At 43.9% G+C, this 26,304-nt stretch overlaps 1 pseudogene; it reads right to left on the bottom strand.

Annotated features, from left to right (window-relative positions):
• Positions 1-25,405, bottom strand: part of LOC147701030 (uncharacterized) — a 64,632-nt pseudogene extending 39,227 nt beyond the window's left edge.
• Between the last annotated feature and the right edge of the window lie 899 nt (positions 25,406-26,304).

The raw sequence follows: 26,304 nt of genomic DNA, 5'->3' as shown, positions 1-26,304 counted from the left end.
CATGTGCACCCATGCATATGTCAGGGGTGCAACAGGGTGTCCTTTGGACACCCCTGCACCCTTGACATTTTTCTCAATTTGCCATTTTCAAATTGTGAATCGCAAAATTGAGAATGCCTTCCCATTCATTCCTATGGGCCTCCTGGCCCATAGAAATGAATGGGAAAGTATTCTTTATTTGCTATTCACAATTTGCGAATCGCAATTAAGGAATACAAAGAAATTCGCTAAAAAAACGAATTTGTACATACATACTAATTTGCGATTCTGAAATAGCAATTTCTTAAAAATCGCTATTTCAGAATCGCAAATCAGTACCTTCATACATATGGCCCCAAGTGATTTACCGAATCGCAGGGTTTGCCACTGCAGAAGGGCTTTATACCTCAGCTACAGTTTAGCTTAATAAAGTTGCTGCCACTGATAGTTACATAGTGCTATATCGTGCTTAAGCGCCTGATTTAGATCCTGGCGGGCAAGTTACTCCATCACAACGGTGACGGGTATCTGCATTCTGCTGACATTTGAATTCCATAGGATATAATGGGATTTAAATGTCGGTGCAGTAACCTGTCCAACACGATTTCAATCAGGCCCTACCTTATCTGGGGGCAGGGTGGAGGTGGACATGTGCAGACACTGACATCATCTTTCACTCAATCAGTACTCACAGTTGTCCAGAGGGGCCCGGGCCTCTTGTGGCTGCTCAGGCATAGAGGCATTGGCACAAACCAGCGTCCTGCAAACATTTCCGATAAAATAGTTCTCAGAAATCCCTGAAAAGTCTATCTGTGAAGAAGACATGTGCCTCGACTTTCATCGTGAGCTTGGGTATTCAGGCTGACACACAACCCCATTGCATCACAAGGGCATCAAGAACCCCCCAACCTTGGACAGGACGTACCTTTCAATGGACCCATCTCTTGGCCACACTCCGAAAGTAAACGCATTTTTAGTTTGGAACACGCGAAGGAGTGTTCAGGAAATTCACAGGCAGTTGAGGGCATCTTAGGAGAGTGACAAGTCTTGACAGCTGTTAGACGCACATCATCATCTGTTGCGAAAAAAAGTTTGATGAGAGGGCTGCAGCGACACTGGATTTGAGCATACAAGTTACATACTAACTTATATTTATATAATCATAATCTGATGGTACATAGCATATCTGTTGCTAGGCGGAGCAAGGAAGCTGCATATTAGGTATGCCTATGTCTTTAATGGCTCTGAACGCATTTTAATAAGAGGATTTGTGAAAATTATAAATGTAGCTTGAAAAAGTATGGACACATGATATGATAAATCAGTGGTTTTAATTAACTGCAAATAACATGTTTCAAATAATAAATCTGCCACTTCTATGCCCAGAAAATACCAGATGCTGCTTTTAGACAGAAAATGAGTGACAACAGCTTGTGAATTGCCATTAATTTATTATCCCTAACAAATAGCTTGCTGCTTATTGCCTTCATCCATACTCCTCTGTACCCCCCACATTTCAGAATGGAATCCCAGACTCAAAAGATGCTTGGCTGCACGCTGGCAGCATTTGTTCACACTTGACATCTTCCCCCACTTTTGAAAGAAAAGAAAATTAATACATTAAATTAATAAATAATGTTAAACACGTATTCAATTATTGAGTAACTATCATTCACATGTCTTCCATTGGTCCTTTGGTCGGCCCCTGTTCTTAAAAAGAAGTTGTTGTTCTTACCATTTTCCTCTCTGCTTCGCTTTTGAATTTCTTCATCATTCAGACTATATTTATTATTGTTGTTTTGTATGTCGCCCGTGTAGGACTTTCTTAGTTCCTCAGTGATGGACATATTTGGAGATGCTAAAGAAATCATATTTCCTTTTACCAGGGTAGCTTGCAAAGGCTCTTTTGAAACAAAGGATCTGTTTTCCCTTCTTTAATTTGTTTTACGATGCCCCAATCAACCAAAGAAATATCCGACCTTTTAGCATGCCTTCTAGGATCTGCATCCTGCTTCATTTTGGACTTGGAAAGGTGATCTCTCTGTGAAATGCTGTCATGTCCTTTTACTACAGCCATCAGCATCTGTGGAAGCCTAGGCCGTCATGTCTTTCTAAACCATAACTTTGTAGTTACCTCCTCCCTATTGAACTAAGGGGAGATCCTCTGTAACCTCTAATGATTGATTTCTTGAAATTTGCAACACTTGTTCATGGGATTGGTTTCTTTATGTTGCTCATAAATCTTTCCACCATTCAATTTTCTTGTAGCCACATTTGAGTACTTCTCAAAAGTTTATTCCTAAGTATTGCATGACCCATTTAAATTATTTCCCAAATAAACAAAGGTCTACTATTCAACTTGAGTGTGGTGGATATATCCCACGCTGGAAATACCTCATGTATCACAGGAAGTACAGACATTGAATCATTTGAAAAATGTGAATACTCGTGTATCACAAGTAGATATTGTCCAGGGTCCATCGGACCATAATACGTAAGAGCTACGGAGTCCAATACAGCATTAGAAACCTCAGACACAACTAGTTGTTATGGAGATGGGTGTTTCCCAGTACACTAGCACAGGTGACATGATTAAACAAAGTTTTCCACAATCACATATAAACGAGGAAACCCAACTTTATCCCTTAAACATGTTTTTGTTTTTAGTACACCCGAGTGGCTTTCAGGTGCTTTCTCAACAATGTGTTCCATAGAAATTGTGGGACTATAATTTGAGTACCTCTAGCCAGTAGAGCACCTTCAGATTCCGATAGTTCATTTTGGATCTATTTAAATGTTAATATAATATATCTTTTGCAATAAAATGTTTTTTTTAATTTGGTAGCATTAATGCCATGCTTTTATTTGTTGTTTGTTATTATATGAATATTTTCCTTCAGTGTGTTGTCTTCCATCCATTGGTGGCTTAGGCGGGAAGCGTCACCCTCCTGCTTTTAAACAGTGTCACTAAATGAAAAATAAAATTATAATAACTCAACGTTATTATCATTTTATTTGTTCCTGCTCATTTGCAGCCGGGGCGGGCGGGGCTGATCTGCTCTAAGAGCAGGGCAGGGGAGGAGTGGTTTGCCCACTCCAAGTGCTGATAAATGTTTGGCCGACTCTCTGAACAAATACTAATGCTCGCTTTGCATGTTCTCCATGCTGGTTGCATTACAGCCTTGGTAATGAACATGCCCAGGTCCCCAGTCCCCGTCTGAGAGCCGAACCACAGCTCTCAGACCAATCACAATGCTGCACTGCAGCTTTGTGATTGGAAGGGGAGCCTGCGTGCTTCCTGCTTCCAATTCTGGCCTGAGTCTGATGCAGAGGCGAGACATAGAGATGCCGCAATAAGGTACGTTTTTTTATTTTAAAACTCCCACCCCCGATTCGTGCAGGCCACCACTGCCTTCATTATTGTTTTTACAAGTTCAGTTTGCAAGATTCTGTTTGGAGTCGAGCGCTCAAATATAAAGTTGATATGTTCTTTTACCATTGTTATGTTGTTTCTTGATGTTGGAAGTTGATGTTGAAATATATACCCAGCTGGGTTATGGTCTTTCCTGGCTTGTCTACTATTTTGCCATCATATTCAATAAGATGGATTCCCCATCTTTCTATCCTTGAAGGTATCTTTGTCTTAGGGTTCCCAAACATAGTCAAGAGAGCTTGATAGTCTGAGACTATTGTGAATGGTTTTCCAAATAGAAACAAATGATAGTGTTCAGAGGCCCACCCAATAACAAGGCTTTCTTTTCTGGTTGACCATTTGCTTGGTCAATTTCAGTTAGGCTTTGACAGGCATAAGACTCCACGTCTTAATTAACTTTTTCCATGTTTATGTTGTGCTAAATTTGATCCTAATCCAACTGGGCTCTCATCTACAGTCAATTCATTTCATAAAGTTGAATTAAAATAGGGCATGTTTTTTTGCTGATGTCACCTTTTCTTTAATTTTTGTCAAAGCATCTTCCCATTCTTGTGACCACCTAAGGCTTTGTCCTGTTTTAGTTAGTTCACTTAAGGGTGCACTAATTGTTTGATGTTGAGGTGTATAACCTAAAAAGGTTATAGGCTTGTGTGGAAAATGAAAAGAGCACCAGCTGGTTCCAATCACGCCCTATTTCCTGCTGATAGCATGCCCCCTGATGGGCTGCTCTGGATGAGTCCTGCGCTGTGCATTAAGGTTAGTGTCGTACCAATCCTTCCACAGTGCTCATTACAAAATGTTCTGTTGGTTAAAAAGACCTGCAGATAGGTCTCGGCAGCAGACGCTTCCTGAATCCAAAGAATGTGCTCCAGTCCACAGAAAAACGCTCATAGCACTCCAGAAGGGATGCTGGTCGATTAGCGGCAGTGGAGCCACATAATATGTTAGGCTACAAAAACTCCACAAAGTGAAGAGACCGCACTCAGTTGAAAAGAGATTCCGATTTATTTACCGTGTCGCGAAACAAATAGGACGCATTTTGGCAAGCGCCTTTTTCAACTGATCCGTTTTTTTGCCAATACACATATATATATATATATATATATATATATATATATATATATATATATGGCGTATATATATATATATATATATATATATATATATATATATATACGCCAGAAAATACGGTATATATCTGCTCTTTTTTGCTTGGATATATATTTATATATGTGTATATATATATATATATATATACATATATATACACATATATAAATATATATCCAAGCAAAAAAGAGCAGATATATACCGTCTTTTCTGGCGTATGAGACGACTGGGCCTATAAGACGACCCCCTACTTTTCCTTTTAAAATATAGGGTTTGGGCTATATTCGCTTGCTTATAAAATGACCCCGGCGTATAAGACGACCCCCAACTTTTGAAAAGATTTTCAAGGGTTAAAAAGTCGTCTTATACGGCAGAAAATACATATATATATTTTCGTTGCTTTCTGTTGTGAAGTTGAGGTGTCTGTTATTTGTATTCTGTTGCAGTCTCTGACATGACGGCTTATTTTACTTCTGCTTCATTGCTGTCATTAATGTCATTTCATCTTCTCTTCTCCGCTCGCTGATAATGTAACAAATTAAGAGCTTTTTCTGGTTTTCCATTAATTGATTATCTCTAACAGATGGCTAGCTGCTCTTTTTCTTCACAATTCTCCTTCGTACCCCTCACAATCCATAATGGAGTCTCAGACTCAGAAGCAACAGCATTTTTTACAGACAGCATTACATACCCATTTTAATTATAGTCAATTTACTAATCTTCAAAGATGATAAACTGAGACAGCGGGTTTGAGATTTTGGAGGTGAAGTTCGAATCTATGTCCTTCCATTTATCACATGATTTTGTTCAAACATCAGACATGCTCCTACATGATTCAGAGGCAAATGCATGCCATACAAAGAGATAACTGCTACTCTTCTCTGAGCGCCGTCCAGTGGCTGTGGAGGAACCCTTTGATAAGCACTAGTGGACTAAATACCTGCAGTGGTTTCAAAGGAGACATGGGCCCAAGAACATGGACCATGTTGAGAGAAGTGAAACAGGATTCACAAGTCACGGGTTAACTACCAGCTGCTTCGATTTGCCTCCGGAATCGAGTCCTCAAGACAAATCCCAATTTACACCATTGTGTGTTTGTGTCGCTTGTCTTCCCCTGGGGCATTTTGGCATTACAGAAGTGACCACAGATGCTTGTGCGGTCCCTTCAGTAATACTAAAAGCACTGGTGCACATACAGCACCAGCGCTTTTTCAAGTGGTTGCTCCCCAATCCCTTTGCCTCTGCTCCTATTCCTTATTACAGGTGTGGGGGCAGAAGCAAAGAAGCTGTCGGGGTGCACTGACAGTGTGTAAGTGCGCCCCCTGATAGCAGCCCTCTAGAGGGAGGAAAGACATAGCCTTGCAGGTGGGTGCAGTCACTCCCTGCACCTGCCAGCAAGGGGACCTCTAATCCCCTTTAACCCCTTCCGTGCGGGTGTAATTCCCCCGCTGTGCTGGGGGCGGGGGCCGCGCGCAGCATCCCCACATGCTCATGAGGAGCTCAGCTCGTCATGAGGCACAGCGCTTGTGTGCTCATGACGAGCTGAGCTCGTCATGAGCCCACCCATTCCTGTGGAACGCTCAGCATAGCCGGGGAATTATCCCCGCATGCGAGCGTTCCATGGCTCATGACGAGCTGAGCTCGTCATGACCACCAGAGCGCCGTGCCTCATGATGAGCTCAGCTCGTCATGGGCATGGATGGTGTTATAAGTTCAGGCGGTCCGTATTTCACTTGAATGCGAAGCCCCCAGGGCAGCACGAGTTTGCTGCTGCACTAGGAGCAGCGCATTCTTTGTCATAGAGTGCACTCTCTCTTACAAACAGGGAAAGGCTGTCCAAACATAATAGGGCTCCATATGTCATACAGAGCCATTTGATTTGATTTTAATTTATACAGCACAACAACTGGCTGTAGTCGTCAAGGCACTGTAGTTACAGCAGTCCACTTCAGTCTCCTGGCAAATCAAACACTTATAATGCTAACACAGGGTCTGTCTATATAGTGTACAACCAGGATTTGAATGCCTTTCTGAAAGGCAGGTGCCCTTTATTGGAAGTCAAAGACTGGGTGAGTGAGTTCCAAAGTCCGGCTACAGCGACTGAGAAGGCTCTGTCCCCTCACCCCTCTTCCTATTGATTCTAGGCAAGGTAACCTAGTTGCGATAGACTGGGTGGAGAGTTGTACCTGTCATGCCTCCTTAATCCAGGCTGCACTAGCTTGATAGAGAGCCTTATGTAAAATACAGATAGCCTTATATATAATCCGCTTTCTCATAGGGAGCCAGTGCAGCTCAAGCAACCCTGCAGAAGCTGATTGATGCTAAGGGGATGCCAAGAATCGCCCTAGCCAGAGCACTCTGTGCTACCTGTCATTTTCCTGGGTAGTGATGTTAGCGTCCAGATAAAGAGCGTTAAAATAATAAATTCTGGACCTAACCAGCGCCAGAGCAACTTGCTTCCAGACTGAGAAGGAAATGAAGGGGAACATTTTGTTTCATCTTCTTATGAGCTGGAAACAGGTTGCAACTGTGCAATTAGCATGTCCATTAAGAGAGAGTTCACCAGCTTGAATCACCCCCAGATTGTGGGTCCTTCTCAGCTGGAACAGGCAGGGTGCCTAAGGTGTCTGGCCACCTGTTATCATTCCAAATTGAGGCATGTGTTCCAAAGAGCAACACTTCTGTTTTCTCACCAGTGACTTTCAGGAAGTCCCTTCCCACCCATTCTGCTACCACAGACAAATTAGCTGCAGTAGTTGCAGAGTATTTAAGGATCGACGCAATGACCTGGGTGTTGTCATCGTATGATATTGCATGTAGCCCATGAAGCCCATAGGAGTGAATAATGGTGGCAAGTGGAGAAACGTAGAGATTAAATGACTTAGACTATCAATGAGGAGCCATGCTGTATTCTACATGGCAAGGAAAAGACATCAAAGTGGTACTGGTTAAGCATAACCCTCTGAGAGTGATCTTTGAGGAAGGAGGACAACAGTGCCAGGGCTCTTTCTGCTATGCCCATTTCTTGTAGGCGTTCAATCAGAGATGGTATCGAAGGCGGCGGACAGATCCAACAAGATTAGAGCATTGCCTTTCATCCAACAGCCGCCTAATACAATCCGTGGCCTACAACAATGCAGTTTCAGTTCTGTGATGTTGCCAGAAACTCAATTGAGAAACGTCCAACCATGCCTGCTCTTCCACAAACTCCTGTAGGTGGCAGTTCAGGTGTCTCTCAAGAATCTTAGCTGGTAGTGGAAGTAGCGAGATTGGATGAAAGATTTTACAATCTTCACTGTCAAGATTGGGCTTTTTAAGAAGAGGCCTGACCTCCACCTCCTTCTATAGCCGTGGATAGCAGTCAGAAGAGATGCCTTTCAAACTCCCAGCCTCTAGTAGTAAAACAATTAACATAACATAATGAGCTTTTAAGATTAAAGGAAGGTAATGTGTCAGATGGCGCACAATGAGTTAAGGACAGAGTGCCAAACATGACAGCGTGTGCACAGTGGCAGAAACAGTGCCCATTCAGTTTGGCAACCGATGTAGACATTGGAAATGTCCTTAATCCCTGTTGTCTCCACTCTTAGACTCCTTCATATCAGCTGTTGATGCTACTGTTAGGCAGCAGGAGGTGAGTTATCATTGTGTTCATATTTGAATGTGTTCCCCTTTTACATCCATTTGTTCAGGATTGTCACTCACCAAGGGTGTTGTTCTCAAGTGCCTGGATGCACGTGTCACTACCTTCAATGCACTTATCTTTGGAGCCTTGACAGCTGTATGCACCATATTCCAAGCACATGTCACAGCTCGTAGAGTGTCCTAGAAAGGAAAGAAAGATCGTATTTGTAAAGCTCTGAAGTCAGACACGTTCTTCAACAATACAGTATCCTTCACTCCAAATGTAAGCATGTGAAACATACACTGCACACATACTCAATGCAGAATCATAGACCCCATAACCCACATCTCAAGCTATGCAAATTGTTCTCTACATACATTATGATGTGTACTAAACACACTATTAATCAAGCACTCAACGCTCAACTAGGTTATAAGTCAGACGTGGGACCTGTGACACTGTGCCACTGGAAACAAGCTTTATCTGACTAATGAGCCCTAATAAGGCTGACACCAATTTTCCAGTTCAGGGAGGATCTGGCCTAGTAGGCCAGGGTGGACTAGGGTCAACACTGATTTACATATGGCTAGGTCTCAACCGAGGTGGCGATGGAATGCAAAACAACAATGGATTTGGATGTGGTCTGAGTAACTACTTTTTGTATACTTCAGTGAGACATCCTGCCTCCTATATCAATCCCTCACTCCTCACATGCTTTATTTATTTATTTATTTCTGACATTTATTGAGCGCAAACGAATACCCGTAGGCGTCTCGGCGCTAGACTAATCAGATGTCTTTCCCCAGATATTAAAAACGTAGGCAGATCGCCGGGCCGTGTCACTGGTTAAACAGCCAGTTTTTTAATCTCTTCAGAAACTGCAAAAGTGAGGGGCTGGTTCTGATGTGTTGTGGCAGGGTATTCCATATCTTAGGAGCCACAAGTGAGAAGCGGCGGTCTCCCCAGGAGACTGTTTTAGGAAGTGGAACCACTAATTGGTTGAGAGTTATGGATCGGAGCTGTCTGACCGGTTTATAGGGAATAAGCTGGTCCTTGAGGGGGCGTGGCCCTTGATCGTGAAGTGTCTTATAGACTATACAGAGTGATTTAAACTTGATCCTGTTTTGGATCGTCAACCAGTGGTATGTCCTTATAGTATCAGAAATGGGTGCGAACGTAGGTATTCTAGACAGCAGACGTGCTGCTGCATTCTGTATTGTCTGCAGCTTTTTAGTTACCCTGGCTTGTGAATTTAGAAAAAGTGCATTGCAATAATCTAAGGATGATAAAACTAAGGAACTGACCAGTGTTTTAGCAGCAGCATCCGGAAGAAAAGGGAGGATTTTCCTTATCATTCTAAGTTTATGATGGGCAGTGGCCGCTACTTTGTTCGCATGTGCCATGAAATTGAGATGATCATCAAAGGTTACTCCCAAATTCCTAACCTTAGGGGTCGGGCTAGGAGGGGTGCCGAGGCCTGGTGGCCACCAGGTTGCAGACCAAATTGGGGAGAGGGGTCCAAAAATGACCAGCTCCGATTTATCGGAGTTGAGCTTCAGGCAGTTACCTGCCATCCACTCTCCAGTAGCCGCCATTCCATTTTGGAAGCGTTCGTTGGCACCCTCCCTAAGTTGTGCTACACCAGTTAAAACTATTGTGTGCCGGGTTGCTTCAGGGGGTAGGTCTGTGCGAGGGTGAGCCCGCTTGCTAGGTTTCCCTAAGGGGGTGGTAGAGTTCATGCTCCCTTTAGCTGCCTGCCCTGGGGTAGACTGAGACGATGTACTAGGAGCACCCTTTGCACGGTCTTGCGGCCGTAACGCCGGTGTTCGTTGGGGATTAGATTTGGAGGTGGCCTTCTTTGGCACCTGCAACAAAGAGCCTAAAACCGGAGTACAATCCTTAACCCTAGAGGATCCCCCCGCCACTGAATATTTATTTGTTTTAGGGTCAGGATAATTTAATGCTAAACCAGTTGTCACGGAGGTTACTGTTTTATCAGTTAATGCAATTTTCTGGCCCTTTGTGTTGATCGTAGAGGAACAAGGATTCCCCATGACATTTTTGGGGCTAGCAAACTTATGTAGTAAACCAGTATTAGTATTTACAATGGACTCAAGTACATCCAATTTAGAGGTCATCAGCCTACAGGAAGTAAAAGAGTTTTAATCATGGCCTCCATTTTTACCAATAAGCTTTCATCGCTACTAAAACAGGTTGGGCATGGGTCAGAGGAACCAAAGGGGATATGGGAGGGGCGTAATGGATCTATTGGTACCAGGGCAGGACAAAGGGTAGGAAGGGCCTCGGGGTTTGGGGCACTAGTGTGGGACAGATCAATAATCTTTGGTATCTTGTAAGCTCCCCCCCCCCCCCTGGTGGCCCAAGCGCCTTTTCCTTTTGCGAGGTGCAATTCTCAACAGGTCCTCGTCACCTGGTGAGTCCGACTCAGAATTGCTGGCCAAGAGCACACTTTCGTTTTCATTTTCATTTCCCCAGCTATCTTGGTTATCATCCAGATATGAATCAGTTTCCCCCACGGAGGGTGGGATGCCCTCCCCTTCCCCCGCGCGGTGCACAACCACCTCTGCTGTAACCAAATGTAGACTGCTACTCGGGGCTTGTGCAACGGGACTGGGTATTATTGCCAACCTACCCATAGAGGAACGCTTCCCACTAACTAGGTCAATAGAGAGCCTTTTCTCGGCCATCGCTATCTCTTTCTCTAAGATCCCAGTAGCTCGAGTAATGAATGCGTCTAATGGACCGGAGACCACCCCCTTAGCAGTCTGCAATTGTACTGTACGTTCCTTGCCGGAGCTTAGAGGCATTGCAGTTTTAATTAGTACTATAACAATAGCAAAATTATACTAACACCAACAATAATGTATACAAAATTAACCAGGGGGAATGGCCCAACCCAACCTCGCCCGACCACGGACGGCCACAGACGGTCCCGCCCTTATCCCGGGCTTCTCCCTGGACGCTCCCGCGCAGCGGAAGTAGACACCACTATTATAGGTTAGGTGTGATGCACAGGGGGCGGGGCTAACAGGGAGAGCGGGCCAGGTGATCTAAATTTGCCAGGCAGGGATTCCTGGGAGTTGTAGTCCCTGCAGAACGCTCGCAGCCCTGAGCAGATGCCCCAACACTCCTCTGTCAACACAACAGCTCCACAGATTCCCCGGCGGCTTCCGGCTTCCGGCTTCCCCTGCGAAGCGGGACCCGCGAAGCGGGTCCGGCGAGCAGTGGTGTAGACCGGTAGCTTGTTTCCGGTCCAGGGAAGGCATGGCTTGGCAGTTCGGGCTGGACTGTTCCCATGAGGCACAGGGTCAGACTGATTTGCATATGGCCATGTCTGAACTGGGGTGGCGGAGTGGGCTAAAGAACGGTGATGGACTAAACCCAGATCAGTTGACTGGGGGTGAGTGCTTGTATTGTTAACGCTCCGTCCATCATTTCCTTTGGTTTTTCTTTGTTCACCATAAGTTGGCAGGGTATGCTTAGACCTGAGTCCCTTGCTCACTTTGCCACTGGATTCAAGCAAGCTGGGCCGAAGAAGGCTGAAATTCCAGAAACCGGTCCTCGGTAGCTTGTTTCCGGTCCAGGGAAGGCATGGCTTGGCAGTTCGGGCTGGACTGTTCCCATGATGCACAGGGTCAGACTGATTTGCATATGGCCATGTCTGAACTGGGGTGGCAGAGTGCGCTAAAGAACGGTGATGGATTAAACCAAGATCAGTTGACTGGGGGTGAGTGCTTGTATTGTCAACGCTCCGTCCATCATTTCTTTTGGTTTTTCTTTGTTCGCCATAAGTTGGCAGGGTATGCTCAGACATGAGTCCCTTGCTCACTTTGCCACTGGATTCAAGCAAGCTGGGCTGAAAAAGGCTGAAATGCCAGAAAACGGTCCTCGGTAGCTTGTTTCCGGTCCAGGGAAGGCATGGCTTGGCAGTTCGGGCTGGACTGTTCCCATGAGGCACAGGGGCAGACTGATTTGCATATGGCCATGTCTGAACTGGGGTGGCAGAGTGGGCTAAAGAACGGTGATGGATTAAACCCAGATCAGTTGACTGGGGGTGAGTGCTTGTATTGTCAATGCTCCGTCCATCATTTCCTTTGGTTTTTCTTTGTTCACCATAAGTTGGCAGGGTATGCTCAGACATGAGTCCCTTGCTCACTTTGCCACTGGATTCAAGCAAGCTGGGGTGAAGAAGGCTAAAATGCCAGAAACCGGTCCTCGGTAGCTTGTTTCCGGTCCAGGGAAGGCATGGCTTGGCAGTTCGGGCTGGACTGTTCCCATGAGGCACAGGGTCAGACTGATTTGCATATGGCCATGTCTGAACTGGGGTGGCAGAGTGGGCTAAAGAACGGTGATGGATTAAACCCAGATCAGTTGACTGGTGGTGAGTGCTTGTATTGTCAACGCTCTGTCCATCATTTCCTTTGGTTTTTCTTTTTTCTTTGTTCGCCATAAGTTGGCTGTGTATGCTCAGACGTGAGTCCCTTGCTCACTTTGCCACTGGATTCAAGCAAGCTGGGCTGAAGAAGGCTGAAATGCCAGAAACCGGTCCTCGGTAGCTTGTTTCCAGTCCAGGGAAGGCATGGCTTGGCAGTTCAGGCTGGAATGTTCCAATGAGGCACAGGGTCAGACTGATTTGCATATGGCCATGTCTGAACTGGGGTGGCAGAGTGGGCTAAAGAATGGTGAAGGATTAAACCCAGATCAGTTGACTGGGGGTGAGTGCTTGTATTGTCAACGCTCCGTCCATCATTTCCTTTGGTTTTTCTGTGATCAAGCATTACAAAACCTCAGCGCATGGTTACTATAGATAAGCAGAATCAGCACACACTACTGGGGGGGGGGGCAACGAAACATCGTGCTGGGCCAATGTTGTCTCCCACACCAACTTGCTTACAAGTGTACCCCAGTTCTTAACTTCCTTTCATTAGAGCATCATCACACTTGGCGTCCTTTACGTAACACACAAACAGAATGGCATACATATCTTCACTGTGGGCAGGTGAAAGTTCAGATTTGTGATATCGCGTACTGACTCAGTCTGCAATGGCGGCTGTGTGGACCAGGGCTCTGGCTCTATCTGAGATATTGGTAGTGGTGTATGAGCAGAGTGTAAGTTCACCCTAAAGAATCTCTTGGTGCAGATTAGCAAAGTATATGGCTCTCCTTTTCATTGTTTACCTGACCAGCATTGTAAGCGGATTCCATGGTTCTCAAAACTATATTCAAACACACTCATGCCTAGGAGGCAATATTCCACTGAGCAGCCAGATGAAGCAAGTTACCCATCGGCCTTATTTTTGGGAGACTTTGGGTACACTTTGTATCTATTCTAAATGGAAACAGAGGCACAAGCAGAAGGGCCCTCAAGGGGTTCAATGAAGGCTCATGAGCGGTCACAGGGTGGGGGGAGGGTGCAGAATGATAGACTTGCACTGACTGAGGCAAATATTACGCACCAGGAGACATAGCACAGATTGGGATAGGTAGAAGATATAGACATAGATGACACCAGTTAGCCCTCACAGGAACCTTATTACCATCCCTGGGCACTGCTTAACTTCAGCACAATGTAAATCCATGGGGTGACCATGTGATCTAGGACCACATATACCATCCCATAATATAACATAATATTACATAGCACAGAACCCAAAGGAAGGAACACCCAAGTGCTAGGTTCACTTCTCTCTCTGGAACCTCTAGCAATTTAAAATGCCCCCTAACCCCCTCCACTCCTCTGCTCCCTCATCAAACTTCAAACATCTGTCATGTGAATGCTGGATTTAATTTTTAATTCTTGTTAGAAAATTGTATCACATATAAAATATATTAATTTACTTCCTAGGAATTCAGCTCCTAGTGTGGAAGCGATTTAAATAATCAATGCTAATAGAAATACATTTTGAAGTAGACTATTGAATAAAACTGCATAATGTTTTATTGTGAAACAAATTAAAGGTAGGCCCAGGGAATAATGCTAAACAACATATTATTGTGATTAATATCATTATTATGATTATTAATAATCACAATAATAATAGGTATACATTTTAACAGTAAATGTTGGAAGGACAGGGGGAGTGGCTGGAAAATAGGGAATCCTTACAAATAAAGGGGAGAGTATTAAGGAGGTAAAGGAGGAGCGTGCACCAATACGGATTTGAGTACGCCTATTGCTATTCATAAACTGTAGTACTAAAGTTACTATAGCCAAACAGGAAATAAAAACAGTACAAAATGACTCAAGGTCAGACCTGCAGTAATCCCAGCACCACACAGGTTCAACCAGGGGTACTGCAACCCTCTTCTGCAGAACGTAAGGGAGGTAGGTACTTAAGATCAATTAATACATTTTTAGGTAAAATTTTATTATGCATTAATTTTTTATATTTATTTAAAATGCAGAACCAAAGAAAAATAATGCTATAGTATTATTCAATTAATTTTGAATGAAATGTTTAATTGATTTAAATATATTAAATGTAAGGTATTTTGCTGATGTCGAAATGAAAAACTAAATTCCAAACTAAATGAAAATATGTCTACTGTTATGATATACAAAGGCTGAAGTGAGGTGCATGACAAAGGGCACACTCTCACTCTGGCTACTCGCGTGTGCACGCGTGAGTGAATCTGATTATCGCCAAAATAACGCTGTGTAAAATCTGCCGGCTCCTCCAGCGTAGCTCTCGAAACTGATTATGAGTCTCACTCCAGCATTTTAAAATTGTATTTGTGTCATTTGTTCTGTTTTAAAAACTGATTGCTAGTTGTTAACCTCCTAGCATATTTTTAATACCACTCACCTGCTTACATGAAGGGCACTCTCCCCGGTCCACCACGAGAATTCTCGTTTGTGTGGAGGGAGTCCTGGTCCGACACACTTCCGGTGGAATGTGAGTTGGCGGTCTAGTGCCCAACTCACATCCACATAAATACAGATGCCTTTTCAACCGAGCAGCACTTTAAAGGCAAGCCTGTCTGCGATCGTCCACACCCAAATGGGCCCAGGGGCCAGAACCCCTGCTCCCGCAGTTCACTACTGGTATAAGTACTCCAGTACGTTGCTGAAAACGATTATTAAACTGCCAGAGTAACAATGCTCACACACTATATCAGTCCAAAGCTCCCAAAACAGATGCCCACACTGTCATTATGAGATTCCCTCTCCTCTGGCCCCTCATCCCCGGTGTAACACAATTTACAAACTATTCCTGCTCTACTGCAGATCCCTACCAAAACACAGAACGGAAATCTCAATGCTGCTAAGCGAAGAGGACCCTAAAGTACTCTTTCTTACAGAAGTGTGGCTGAACACCTGTTTAGACCCAGACATAGTCCAAGCCATACCTCCAGGCTACTCCATCCAAAGAGTAGATCGAGAGTCAGGAAAGGGGGAAGGAATTGCCATCATACATAAAGATCACCTAACCTGTCGTCTGATTGACATCCCGCTATCGGACTGTGAAAACACCCATTTTGTGATTAATTTTACCCCCTCCCTCACACTTACAGGCATTCGTGTCTATCGTCCCCCGGAACTCCAGGACAGTTTGCAAAGTCACTAATAGAAACTGTCGGTACCCTCGTGAGTTGTACGGCAAACTTCACCCTTCTAGGGGATTTTAACCTACATTTTAATGACCCAGCAGCCTCACTCACCACAGAACTAGTCCAGGACCTAGCATCCTTCCAACTTTTCCAAAAGGTCTTACTCCCACCCATGGAAAAGGCCACCTTCTCGACCCAATCTTTTCTAACCTCTGAAATCTGGTTGGCACAAGCCCTCCCCCTTCCATGGACCAACCATTTCCTAATCCCTCTCCTCTGGACACACCCCCATACCACACCCTGCCCCCGCTGCACTCTTTAATTCGACCCTGGTCCAAATTACCTGTAGAGAAATGGATACAAGAACTGAACAGAACACACCTCTGGCCCTACGATTAACAATGAAAACTTTACCACACAACTGGATCGAGGGCTCTCTCAACCTGGTGCTTCCTAAAGTCTCAGCCCAAAGGAAAACGGGCTCCCCCCTGTAACTAATGACTCCTTCCTCACCCTACTATCCTCATTAAAAAGCGGCTCACCCCTAGACCCAGCTCCCCCCAATATCCTGTCACTGGCTGGATCCACCATTGGCCCTATGGCCACTGAACTTATTAATACCTCCCTCAACTCCGGTACAGTTCCCACTGAGTGGAAAAAAGCAATGGTCTGCGCCCTCCTGATAAAACCTAATCTGGAACCTACAGATCTGGCCAACTTCCGGCCCATCTCTCTACTGCCATGCATCAGTAAAATAACAGAAAAGCACACCAATTGCGCCCTTTCAGCATTCCCCGAAAATAAGGGTGCCCTCCATCCCTCTCAAACTGGTTTCTGCCCCAGCCATGGGACAGAAACCGCTATTTTGTCAGTGGTGGAGGAAACAAGGAAAATCCTGGACGCAGGAGGCACAGCCACAATCATCCTCCTAGACCTTAGCGCGGCATTCGACACGGTCAATCACCCCCTCCTAGTTCACCGCCTCAAGAGGGCAGGAGTGTCCGGGACAGCGCTACAATGGCTGCAGTCCTTCCTTGAAGGCAGGTCCTTCCAGGTCTTCCAAGACAACCACACCTCGCAAAATTTGCCATTAGGGTGTGGAGTGCCACAGGGTTCCTCACTCAGCCCCACCCTTTTTAATGTATATATGGCCCCCCTGGCAGAGATAGTGTCCTCATTCGAAATCCACGTGGTGAACTTTGCTGACGACACACAATTGGTCGTAGCCCTGAACCACCCTGGCCAACAAGTCAAGGACCTCCAATCTTGCCTGAGGGAAGTAGTAAAATGGATGAGTCTTGTAGTACATGTGAGTTGTTATTCTAGTCTTTCTCAGGAATGCTTAATGCCTACCTTCTCTATTCCACATTCTATGTCCCATCCTCGTCGCCAAAAAACTGTAGTAAATAAGGTGCAGAGGCAGCAGGAGGTTCTTGTAGGTTTCTTTATTCAGATGAAGAGACAGCGTAAGAGCAGACCACCCACAGCAGCAACAACCGGTCAACTGCCACAGGGTAGAACATACAAGGCAGAGTGGAACATAGAATGTGGAATAGAGAAGGTAGGCATTAAGCATTCCTGAGAAAGACTAGAATAACAACTCACATACGCTGTCTCTTCATCTGAATAAAGAAACCTACAAGAACCTCCTGCTGCCTCTGCACCTTATTTACTACAAGTCTCACCCATCTGAGACTTAACGGAGAGAAGACCAAACGTATGATATTAGGCGACTGTTCGAGCATCGATCTAAACACGCTCTGGCCACTCCCAATGGGATCACCACCAAGACAGAAATCAAAAGCCTAGGAATATGGCTAGATAAGAACCTCACCTTCAAAACCCAGGCTAGAAAGTCAGCCGCCTCATGTTATGGCCTGGTCAGAATTATTAGGAAAATCATCCTCCTCCTCCCCCCGCTCGCAAAAAGACTAGTCACTCAGGCCCTCATTCTGTCCAGATTGGATTATGGCAATGCCCTATATTCAGTTGCCCCAAAAGAAGTCATTTCCAAGCTACAGATTATATAGAACTGGGCTGCAAGGCTGCTCACCAATACCCCTGCTCACTGTTCAGCAAAGACAGCCCAACACTCTGCATTGGCTACCAGTCAAGCAGAGAATAAACTTCAAATCACTCTGCATTGCACACAAATCTCTAAATAAACACAGACCCCTAATCATCAGGGATACGATTATCTCAACGGAATCAGACGCATTTGAACTAAAATTGACATTCGTGCCGGAATATGCAACCAAGGGAAGGCAAGACATTTTGAACCGAGGTAACCTGCTAAAGCTGTTTAAAGCAGTCCCAGAATTAAACGGAATTACCTCGCAAGATTTAACAGCTCTCGAATTTCACCAACAAGGGTCAAACCCTGATACAGAACACTCAGTGACAACATGGCCTTCAAAGGAAATAGTAGACAAGATATTCGCAGTAAAAACAAGATTCGGAGCCTGGGGAATCACATTAATGCTGCATAAATGTCCAAGATACCCTTATACCCTCCTAGACAGTTCAAAACACAAAAAAAAGGAGGACTCACTCGGGAAACACCAGGACACATGCATACGAGGAGCACGATCTACTACACCAGTCATAGCATTTACAGAGAAGGGGCCTTCAACATCAGCAAACGCGCCCGAGAAGAGAAGCAGAAAATCGGACAGGTTGGACTGGTCATGGCTGCCAATGGTACTAAATAATAAACATACCTAACCAAGAGGCAACACTAAACGTAAGAGAAGAGAAGCTGGTTGTTATCATGGAGGAAACAAAGCATGACAAACTTTCGATCTGTTTCTGGAACGTTCATGGGTTCAAAGATATGGACCAGGACCACGAAACACTAGTTTTTTATCAACAATTAGATATAATCATGCTTCAGGAAACCTGGAACCTGACTCCAGTTGCAATTCCAGGATTCAAGGAACATCATATCCTCGCTGAAAGATTTTCAAACTTTGGGCACCTGCGAGGAGGCCTGTCACTATACACCTCACAAAAGTATAATTGGTTAACCAAAGAAATGGACGTGGGTGCCAACTGGGTACAGGTGATACAAATCTCTGGAATATCTACTTCAAATAACCCAAGAGGGAACTCCTACTAATGAACGTTTATGTACACCCTGAGAGAAAAACCCAGCAAGAAAGATACTCCATTTTAATGGCCCTGATCAAAACTTTGCAAAACTGCCCTATGTTCATCTCTGGAGACTTTAACAACAATCTCATAAGTAAAGACCAAATAAAAGGAAAGAGGTTAGGGAACCAGGGAGGCCGAACATTAAGGAAAAAGATAAAAGATCTGGGACTGTCCATCCTGAATGGAAAAGCAACGGGGGATACACCAGCGGCAATAACGTATTTGAGTGGTAACGTTCGATCAAAAATAGACTTTACCATCGTCAGTAATGAGTTACTCACTTGCATTGACTCCTTTTGCATCACCGAGGGCACAGAAAGCGATCATTTTCCTCAAATAACAATAATGTCTAATTCCATCACATGGGCCAAAAAAATTAACTCCATTATACAACCCTCCGAAAGGTTTAACTTGCGGAAATTGAAATGGCGAGGGGGAAACCTGAAAATTATACAAGAGACGGTAAGGGAGCTTGTGAGCGAATTGGGGTCACAATTAGACGAAGAACGTGTAAAAAACTGGGAACATTTGGCCCACGCAATTACCAGAAAATTTCCAGCACCATCTGGCAGTCAAAGAAGATCTAATTCCAGGAGGGATCCCTGATTCAGTAACGACCTGGGAGATCAAAAGAGTAGGATCTCAAGAGAGGTACGAATTCAAACCCAAGTGACAAAACTAGGCAATAAACTAATTAAAAGTAAATTGAAAGAACTAAGGAGTCATTATAAGAAAACATTGAGGCACGCTAAAATGGCTTACAAGGAATCGATTTGGACAAACCTACTGTATGCAAGTAAATTGCCAAATAGCAGGGACTTTTGGGGTATCATAAATAACCTGAATAAGGAAGCAAGACTCCGACAAGAACCCGGAATTGGAGCCAAAGCGTGGATTGAGCATGTGGGGGTTATGTATACCAGTCAAGCAATAGGGCCCATTGAAGGGTCGCAAGCATCAACTTTGGTAATGGAAGAAAGGAAAGTAAAATCTAAGCGGGAAAACCTGGTTTTGCAAAACCCATTACAGGCAGGAGATGGCAGGGATCAAAACACCCTGACGACCACAAAACAATTACGCGATGTTATACTAGGCTCAAAACCGAAGGAGCGGCAGGTCCAAATGGTCTCCCCAATGCATTCTTTAAGGACGACCCAGATTATTGGTCGATGAACCTAACTCCACTCTTCAACCGCATCTTTATACACAGCGAAGTCCCCGACTCATTGCAAGGGACCATAATACATCCTATATTTAAACAAGGTGACCGTCGAAATCCAGGTAATTACAGGCTCATATCCCTAATTGATGTTGAGGCCAAGCTCTACGCCTCCTGCCTCCTCACCCAGCTGCAGGAGTGGACGGACGACAACAATATAATTCCAAATTTTCAAACAGGTTTTAGACAAGGGATGGGCACTATAACAAACCTGGCAATCTTTGCAATTCTAACTGAAAAGGCACAAAAAAGGAGAACACGATTGTACGCATGTTTTATTGACATAAAATCTGCCTTCGATAGAGTAAACAGAGGGAGACTCTGGAAAAAGCTAAAGGCATGGGGTCTACCGAATCAGTTATTAAATGCGATTACTGCCCTACACACCGACACCTGGGCGAGAGTAAAATTGGGCGAAGGACACAGTACGACAGCGAGCATTGACACGCAGCAAGGATTAAAACAAGGCTGCGTGTTAGCACCAATCCTATTTAATTTGTTCCTCTCAGACCTTGGTAAAAACATGGAAGTAGCTGACTGCCACCCACCGATAATGGCCAATAAGCAGATTTCCATTTTACAGTATGCGGATGATATTGTTTTATTAAGTAAAACTCCCATCGGCCTTCAAAGAGCTATCAACAACTTAGTATCCTACCTGGACCAAGAAAATCTGGAACTTAACAAAGAAAAAACAAAGGTTGTCCGTTTGGTGGATTCACAGAAAATTAAGTTCAAATGGACAGTAAAAGGGACGAAGGTTGAAGAGCAAGGTTCATAAAAATACCTTGGTATCACAATAGGGCAGGGTACAACCTATAAGGAGCATAAACTTGTTACTTAAGCAAAAGCACAGTCACTAATCTTTGCTTACCAGCCACTAAAAACTAAATTGAACTGCCCAAATAATAATCACCTTCTAAAAGTAATGTCAGCATAAAGTATGCCTACTTTGTCAAACGGCTTAGTCACTTGGTGTGGTAAAGAGGTGGAGCTTCTCAATGTCCTCCAGACAAGGATCTATAAAGCTGTTGTTAATTTGCCAAAGTCAGCCTCTTCATCTCAAGTCCGGCTAGAATTCGGCCTTCTAAATCAAAAATTTTGAAGCATGAGCGGGTTCCTAAAGCTCTGCCACAAATTCCGATCTACAGAACCAGATTCAATGGACAGACTATGTTGGGAGGAAATTAAGCCCCAGACGGGTCAAGAACCATCAAACTTATGGGGAAGTTACCTGAGAACCTGCCTGGCTGTCCTTGAAATACAAGCAGATTGGGGAAAAAGCCAAGAAAAAACAACTTTTAGTAAGGTGATAAACGACGCAGCAAAAAAAAAAATCCTTTCTGGAGGACAAAATTATAACATCTAAACGTAGGCACGGGTGGACAATTATTTCTTCCTACAAATTATTGAAACCTCAAGCTTACCTAACATCCCACTTTAGCTGGCACCTAAACAAGTCTTACATAAACTACAGGATGGGTCTGCACGTTTCGAAAGATCTACGGCCATCTTGGAAACAACGCAAACAAATACCTCAGTGTCGCCTGTGCGGCTACCAAAATGAATCCCTAACTCACCTTTTTTGCGTTTGTCCAGCAGTTACGGCTTGGAGGAGATACTACCTAAGACTTATCTTTATTGAACTCCAAATTTGCACATGCAGGCAAGCCGTTATACGCTGGATGGACGGCTCTTACATTATCCTGGCCTGCCGAGGAGTGAAATACCTGGCAGAAATTAAAAAACTATTACTCAAAGCTCATCAGGAGGGGATCAGAGAGGTCTGAGCAACTGGACATAGTCTTATTTGGAATAAGTTGTGCAATAAAAGGACTAAAAATTAGACCTCCTTAGAAAAGCAGGACTAAACTTTAACTGTAATTTAGACCTACTCAGAAATGCTGGACTAAATTTTATCTATTGTACTTTTTTTTATTTTTATTTTTTTTAAATATTTTATGTGTTGGTAGAATCCTCTCATTTTAATTGATAGGATATAGCATTAATGTAGCATGGTTTTAACTGTGGACGTTTTAGATATTTGTAACGATTTTAATTAATAATACAATAAACTTGAAACACACTCGTACTCGCACTGATTATCTCTTACAGAGCCAACTGGTGACTTCGCTCCAACGAGCTCCACCTTGCAACAATTCCCAGAAAAAAAAGGCCAGAAGCGGAGGTCGGCTTTCCTCACTCAACGTCTCCAAACTCTGGAACACCCTCCCACTACGGAGTGAGCATGATCATCTGAAGTTCTGCAAACTACTGAAGTCCTGTCTATTCATGGAGACTTTCCCCCATTTCGCTCTTCGTATTCCTTCAGCGCTGGGACGCCTACGGGTAGCTACGCGCTCTACAAATGCCAAAAATATAAATACAAATTGTGCATAAATAATAATTAAAAATGAAGTAATAAACTTTTGAATAACTTTCTATTCAGATTGTGTATACAGTTATAAGTAATAGTCACTTAAAAGTGTATGAATACACTTCTACATATAAATTACTTACAAGAATAACTTACCTTTTTGAACATCTTCAAAGCATTAAGAAAGTGAAAGTTCAGTTGAAATTGCACTTGCTTCAAGGATATCTTGCACACCCTGTTGTTTTGGTCTCTGCTTTAAATATTTTTCAAGACTTATTGGAAGCAGCCAACCCTTTACACAATGCAAATATATATTATACAAAGGATAATCTTGCATTGAGTATAGGGTTAAAAAAAAATCTAACGTTTATAGTATTTTTATGTTCACGCTGTATGTGGTGTTATTTAGCATCGAGATATTCCTGGCTTTACCCCATGTAAATTTAGGGCAGACTTGCTAAGTATTCATGCAACACAGAGTAGAAACCAAAGTTGCTACGTTGATTGAAATAGCATAACACTGCCATTTAGGGCCAGATGTAGGTGGCCATTTACCGGCCGGTAACGGCCGATTTCGGCCGTTACCGACCGGTAAATGCAAATTGAGATGTAGGGCCCTGTATTTTACAGAATCGGTAAATGTACCGATCGGTAAATTTACCGATTCTGTAAAATACCGAATCGGAATTTTTACAGATTCGGTAATAATGAGATGTAGGTGGGACTCTTCTGAGTCCCACAAGCCTTACAGAATCGGTATTTTACCATCAAATACTATTTGATGGTAAAATACCGATTGTGGTGTGCATGCACATATGTGCATGCACACCTGTGCCATATGACAGGCAGACCTGCCCTTAGGGCAGGTATGCCTGCCACATGGCCCCCGAACCTTTTTTGGGGGTGCTAGAGGGTGTCAAAGTGACACCCCCTGCAATCTTGTCAGAATCGGTATTTACCGATTCGGTAAATACCGACCTGTAATGCCCCATTCATTCCTATGGGCTTCAAAGCCCATAGGAATGAATGGGGCATTACCGGTCGGTATTTACCGAATCGGTAAATACCGATATTTACCGATTCGGTAAAAGGAACATCTGGATGTTCCTACATATCCACCCCTGAGATTTACCGATTTTTAATTACCGAATCGGTAAAATTCGGTAATTAAAAATCGGTAAATCTCATTTACCTACATCTGGCCCTTAGTGTTTAGTAATTAGGGACTGCGTGCCTTCCTGCAATTTGACGGTTTAAGCTTAAGCGCCAGGACACCCCAGGGTAACCGTTGCGCTCTACCAATGCATATAAAATAGCATGTCTTCTAACGTATGAAACGCTTTTTCCTTATCCCAGTGCTGCCATGTAAAAATGCATATATCCCTATACCACAAAGTCTCTGAAGTCTGGAATTGGTTTTGCACTGAAATGCAACCTTTGCAATACAAAAAGCTATGCTCTATTAACTTTTTGACTATGTATTATGTATCTTGTAATATATCTATGCTGTGCATGCAATACATATGCAAGGTTGGAAAAATGTTAACATTTTTAAAAGTTTTTCACTGTTGCACCCACCTTGAGGAGGCATAATTATTGCCTGTATATTAGCATATATGCATTTGCTTCAGTATAGTTGCATGGGAAGGCAGAGTAGCGCAATTTGATGTTACTCTAGGTATCTTTTATCACAAACAGGGGCCAGACTGGGAACCAAAACCAGCCTGGTGAAGTGCTCGGCCTCCCCCCTGGGGGGGTTGTGGGTGCCACAGAGCTCTGTGCCAGGGACTGTTTTCGGCCGATTTTGTTAGCGGGCCGATTTTGCAGCAATGCTGCAAAAATTGCCCTGTAACAAAAACGGCCCCCAGGGTCCCAAAACCGGCCCCCCACCCGTGCGGCGCACCGGGGGATTACCTGGTGCCTGCACCGTCAGTCCGGCCCTTATCACAAATCAAGATTTGCTTTGGAAAGTAAATACCACCACAACATGAAGAACTTTTTTGATGAAAACCCTGTGCAAAATGTTAGTATGAGAGGCATTAATTTGGAGGGTTGTTTTACTATTGATATCAATGTCCCAGCGATGAGAAGTGATCATTCGTTGCCTTTGTATTTGAGACGTAGTTTTTATTAGAAATTATTCTGTTTCACTGTGTCTCCATAGTTATTCATTTAAGACACTATCAGCAGTTTAAAATAGGAATCATAAATGAAGCTTTACAAATCTCTAGTTCTGCCCTTTTGAGGAGCTGTTCAGGTCCTGCGTGAATCCAAAGAAAAAGGTGAGAAGGGCAACATTAATTTGAAAACAGAACACATTCCATAAACACAGAGCACATTTCATAAAAACAAGTACATTCCATAAACCCAGAGCACATTTCATAAAAACAAGTACATTCCATAAACACAGAGCACATTTCATAAACTCAAGCACATTTTATAAGCACATAACACATTTGATAAACACAAGCACAATTTATAAGCACAGAACCCATTTCATGAACACAAGAACCTTTATAAACACAAGCACATATCGTAAATCGACAAATCATTACAAACATGCTGTTTTTTGTTTCAATGAGTTGTAAGTTTCTTACACTTCAGCACATTTTGAAATGACTTTTTATTTTTACACACTGCAATGTTTCATGTAGTTGTAGTAGAGTGAAGAGGGTGGAATGAACATACAATAAACCATGCACTCTAACGGTAAAGCTATGACAAATACTGAATTAATGGAGTATAAAGGTATGGTGATCATATCTCACCCTCATACAAGACCGCAGCAAGAATACCGAAGACTGCCAGAAGTGACATCATGAAGCTGTAGGAAGACGCTGGGTAATGACAAGAGTCTTGGCCTGTGCCTGTCTCCTGCTCTTCTGCGAATCACACCTCTGGGGATCTTGCATTTATCCCCCAGAGAGGAGCAAACATCCTGGCTACACCTCCGCAACCTGGCATCCAACAGGATGTGGCACCTGCTATGTGGGCCGGAAAGTCATATGACTGCTGCTTCAGACCAGCCTTCATTCCCGGTACACAGAGTCATTCTGTTATTTGCCTGAATATCTTACATGCCTCGCATGTGGGTTTCCAAAGCTTGTGTTGAGGATAACGCCAAAGAGCCACCATCTGTGGTCAACCACTTTCCTTGTTGTCTAAATTGTTCGGTCTTAGCGAGGCCTACCGGGTACTTTAATGTCATTGGGGCAGATTTACAAGCCCCTTGCAACACTTTTGCGCAGCTGTTGCGTCAATTTTGTGATGCAGCAGTGGCGTAAAAAATGCAGCCAATTTTCAAAGTGACGCATCTAGGGAGATGTGTCACATTGTAAAGCCCTGCGTCACATTATACCTGCGTCAGGTATTATGTATGCAGGGTGGGCATTCCCACGAAAGAAAGCCTCATAAAAGTGATGCAGGGAATTTCACTTCTAGGACACCACTGCATCAAAACCTTACGCCTGCTTGAAGTAGGCGTAAGGAGTGACAACAGTGTAGTGGGAAGAGGCCCTCAAAATGCATTACTGGAGTTGCGTCGTGCTTGGAACACGACTCCAGCAATGCATGACTTTTGCCTCAACAGTTGTGTCAGAATTTCTGACATATCTGTCACTCCAGGCAGGTCGCAACCTTCGCCGCCACACAGCTCCACCTATGTGCCCTGAGCCTGCTGCTGTTGCTAGCCTTGGTATGTGCCCCGCATTCTCCCCACCTCCTGCATTCTGCTGCGTCACTGTTTAGTTTTTTGTCACTTTGCTCACTGCTGTATTGTAGCACTGTTATCTTTCCTGTTTTTTGTTTCTCATTGCCCCTGTTGTCCTTGCCCTCTG

The sequence above is a fragment of the Lissotriton vulgaris genome, chromosome 7, assembly GCF_964263255.1.
Source record: "Lissotriton vulgaris chromosome 7, aLisVul1.2, whole genome shotgun sequence".
In the NCBI taxonomy this organism is placed as follows: domain Eukaryota; kingdom Metazoa; phylum Chordata; class Amphibia; order Caudata; family Salamandridae; genus Lissotriton; species Lissotriton vulgaris.
The sequence above is the reverse complement of the archived record's forward strand: the minus strand, read 5'-3'. Positions and strand labels throughout refer to the sequence as shown.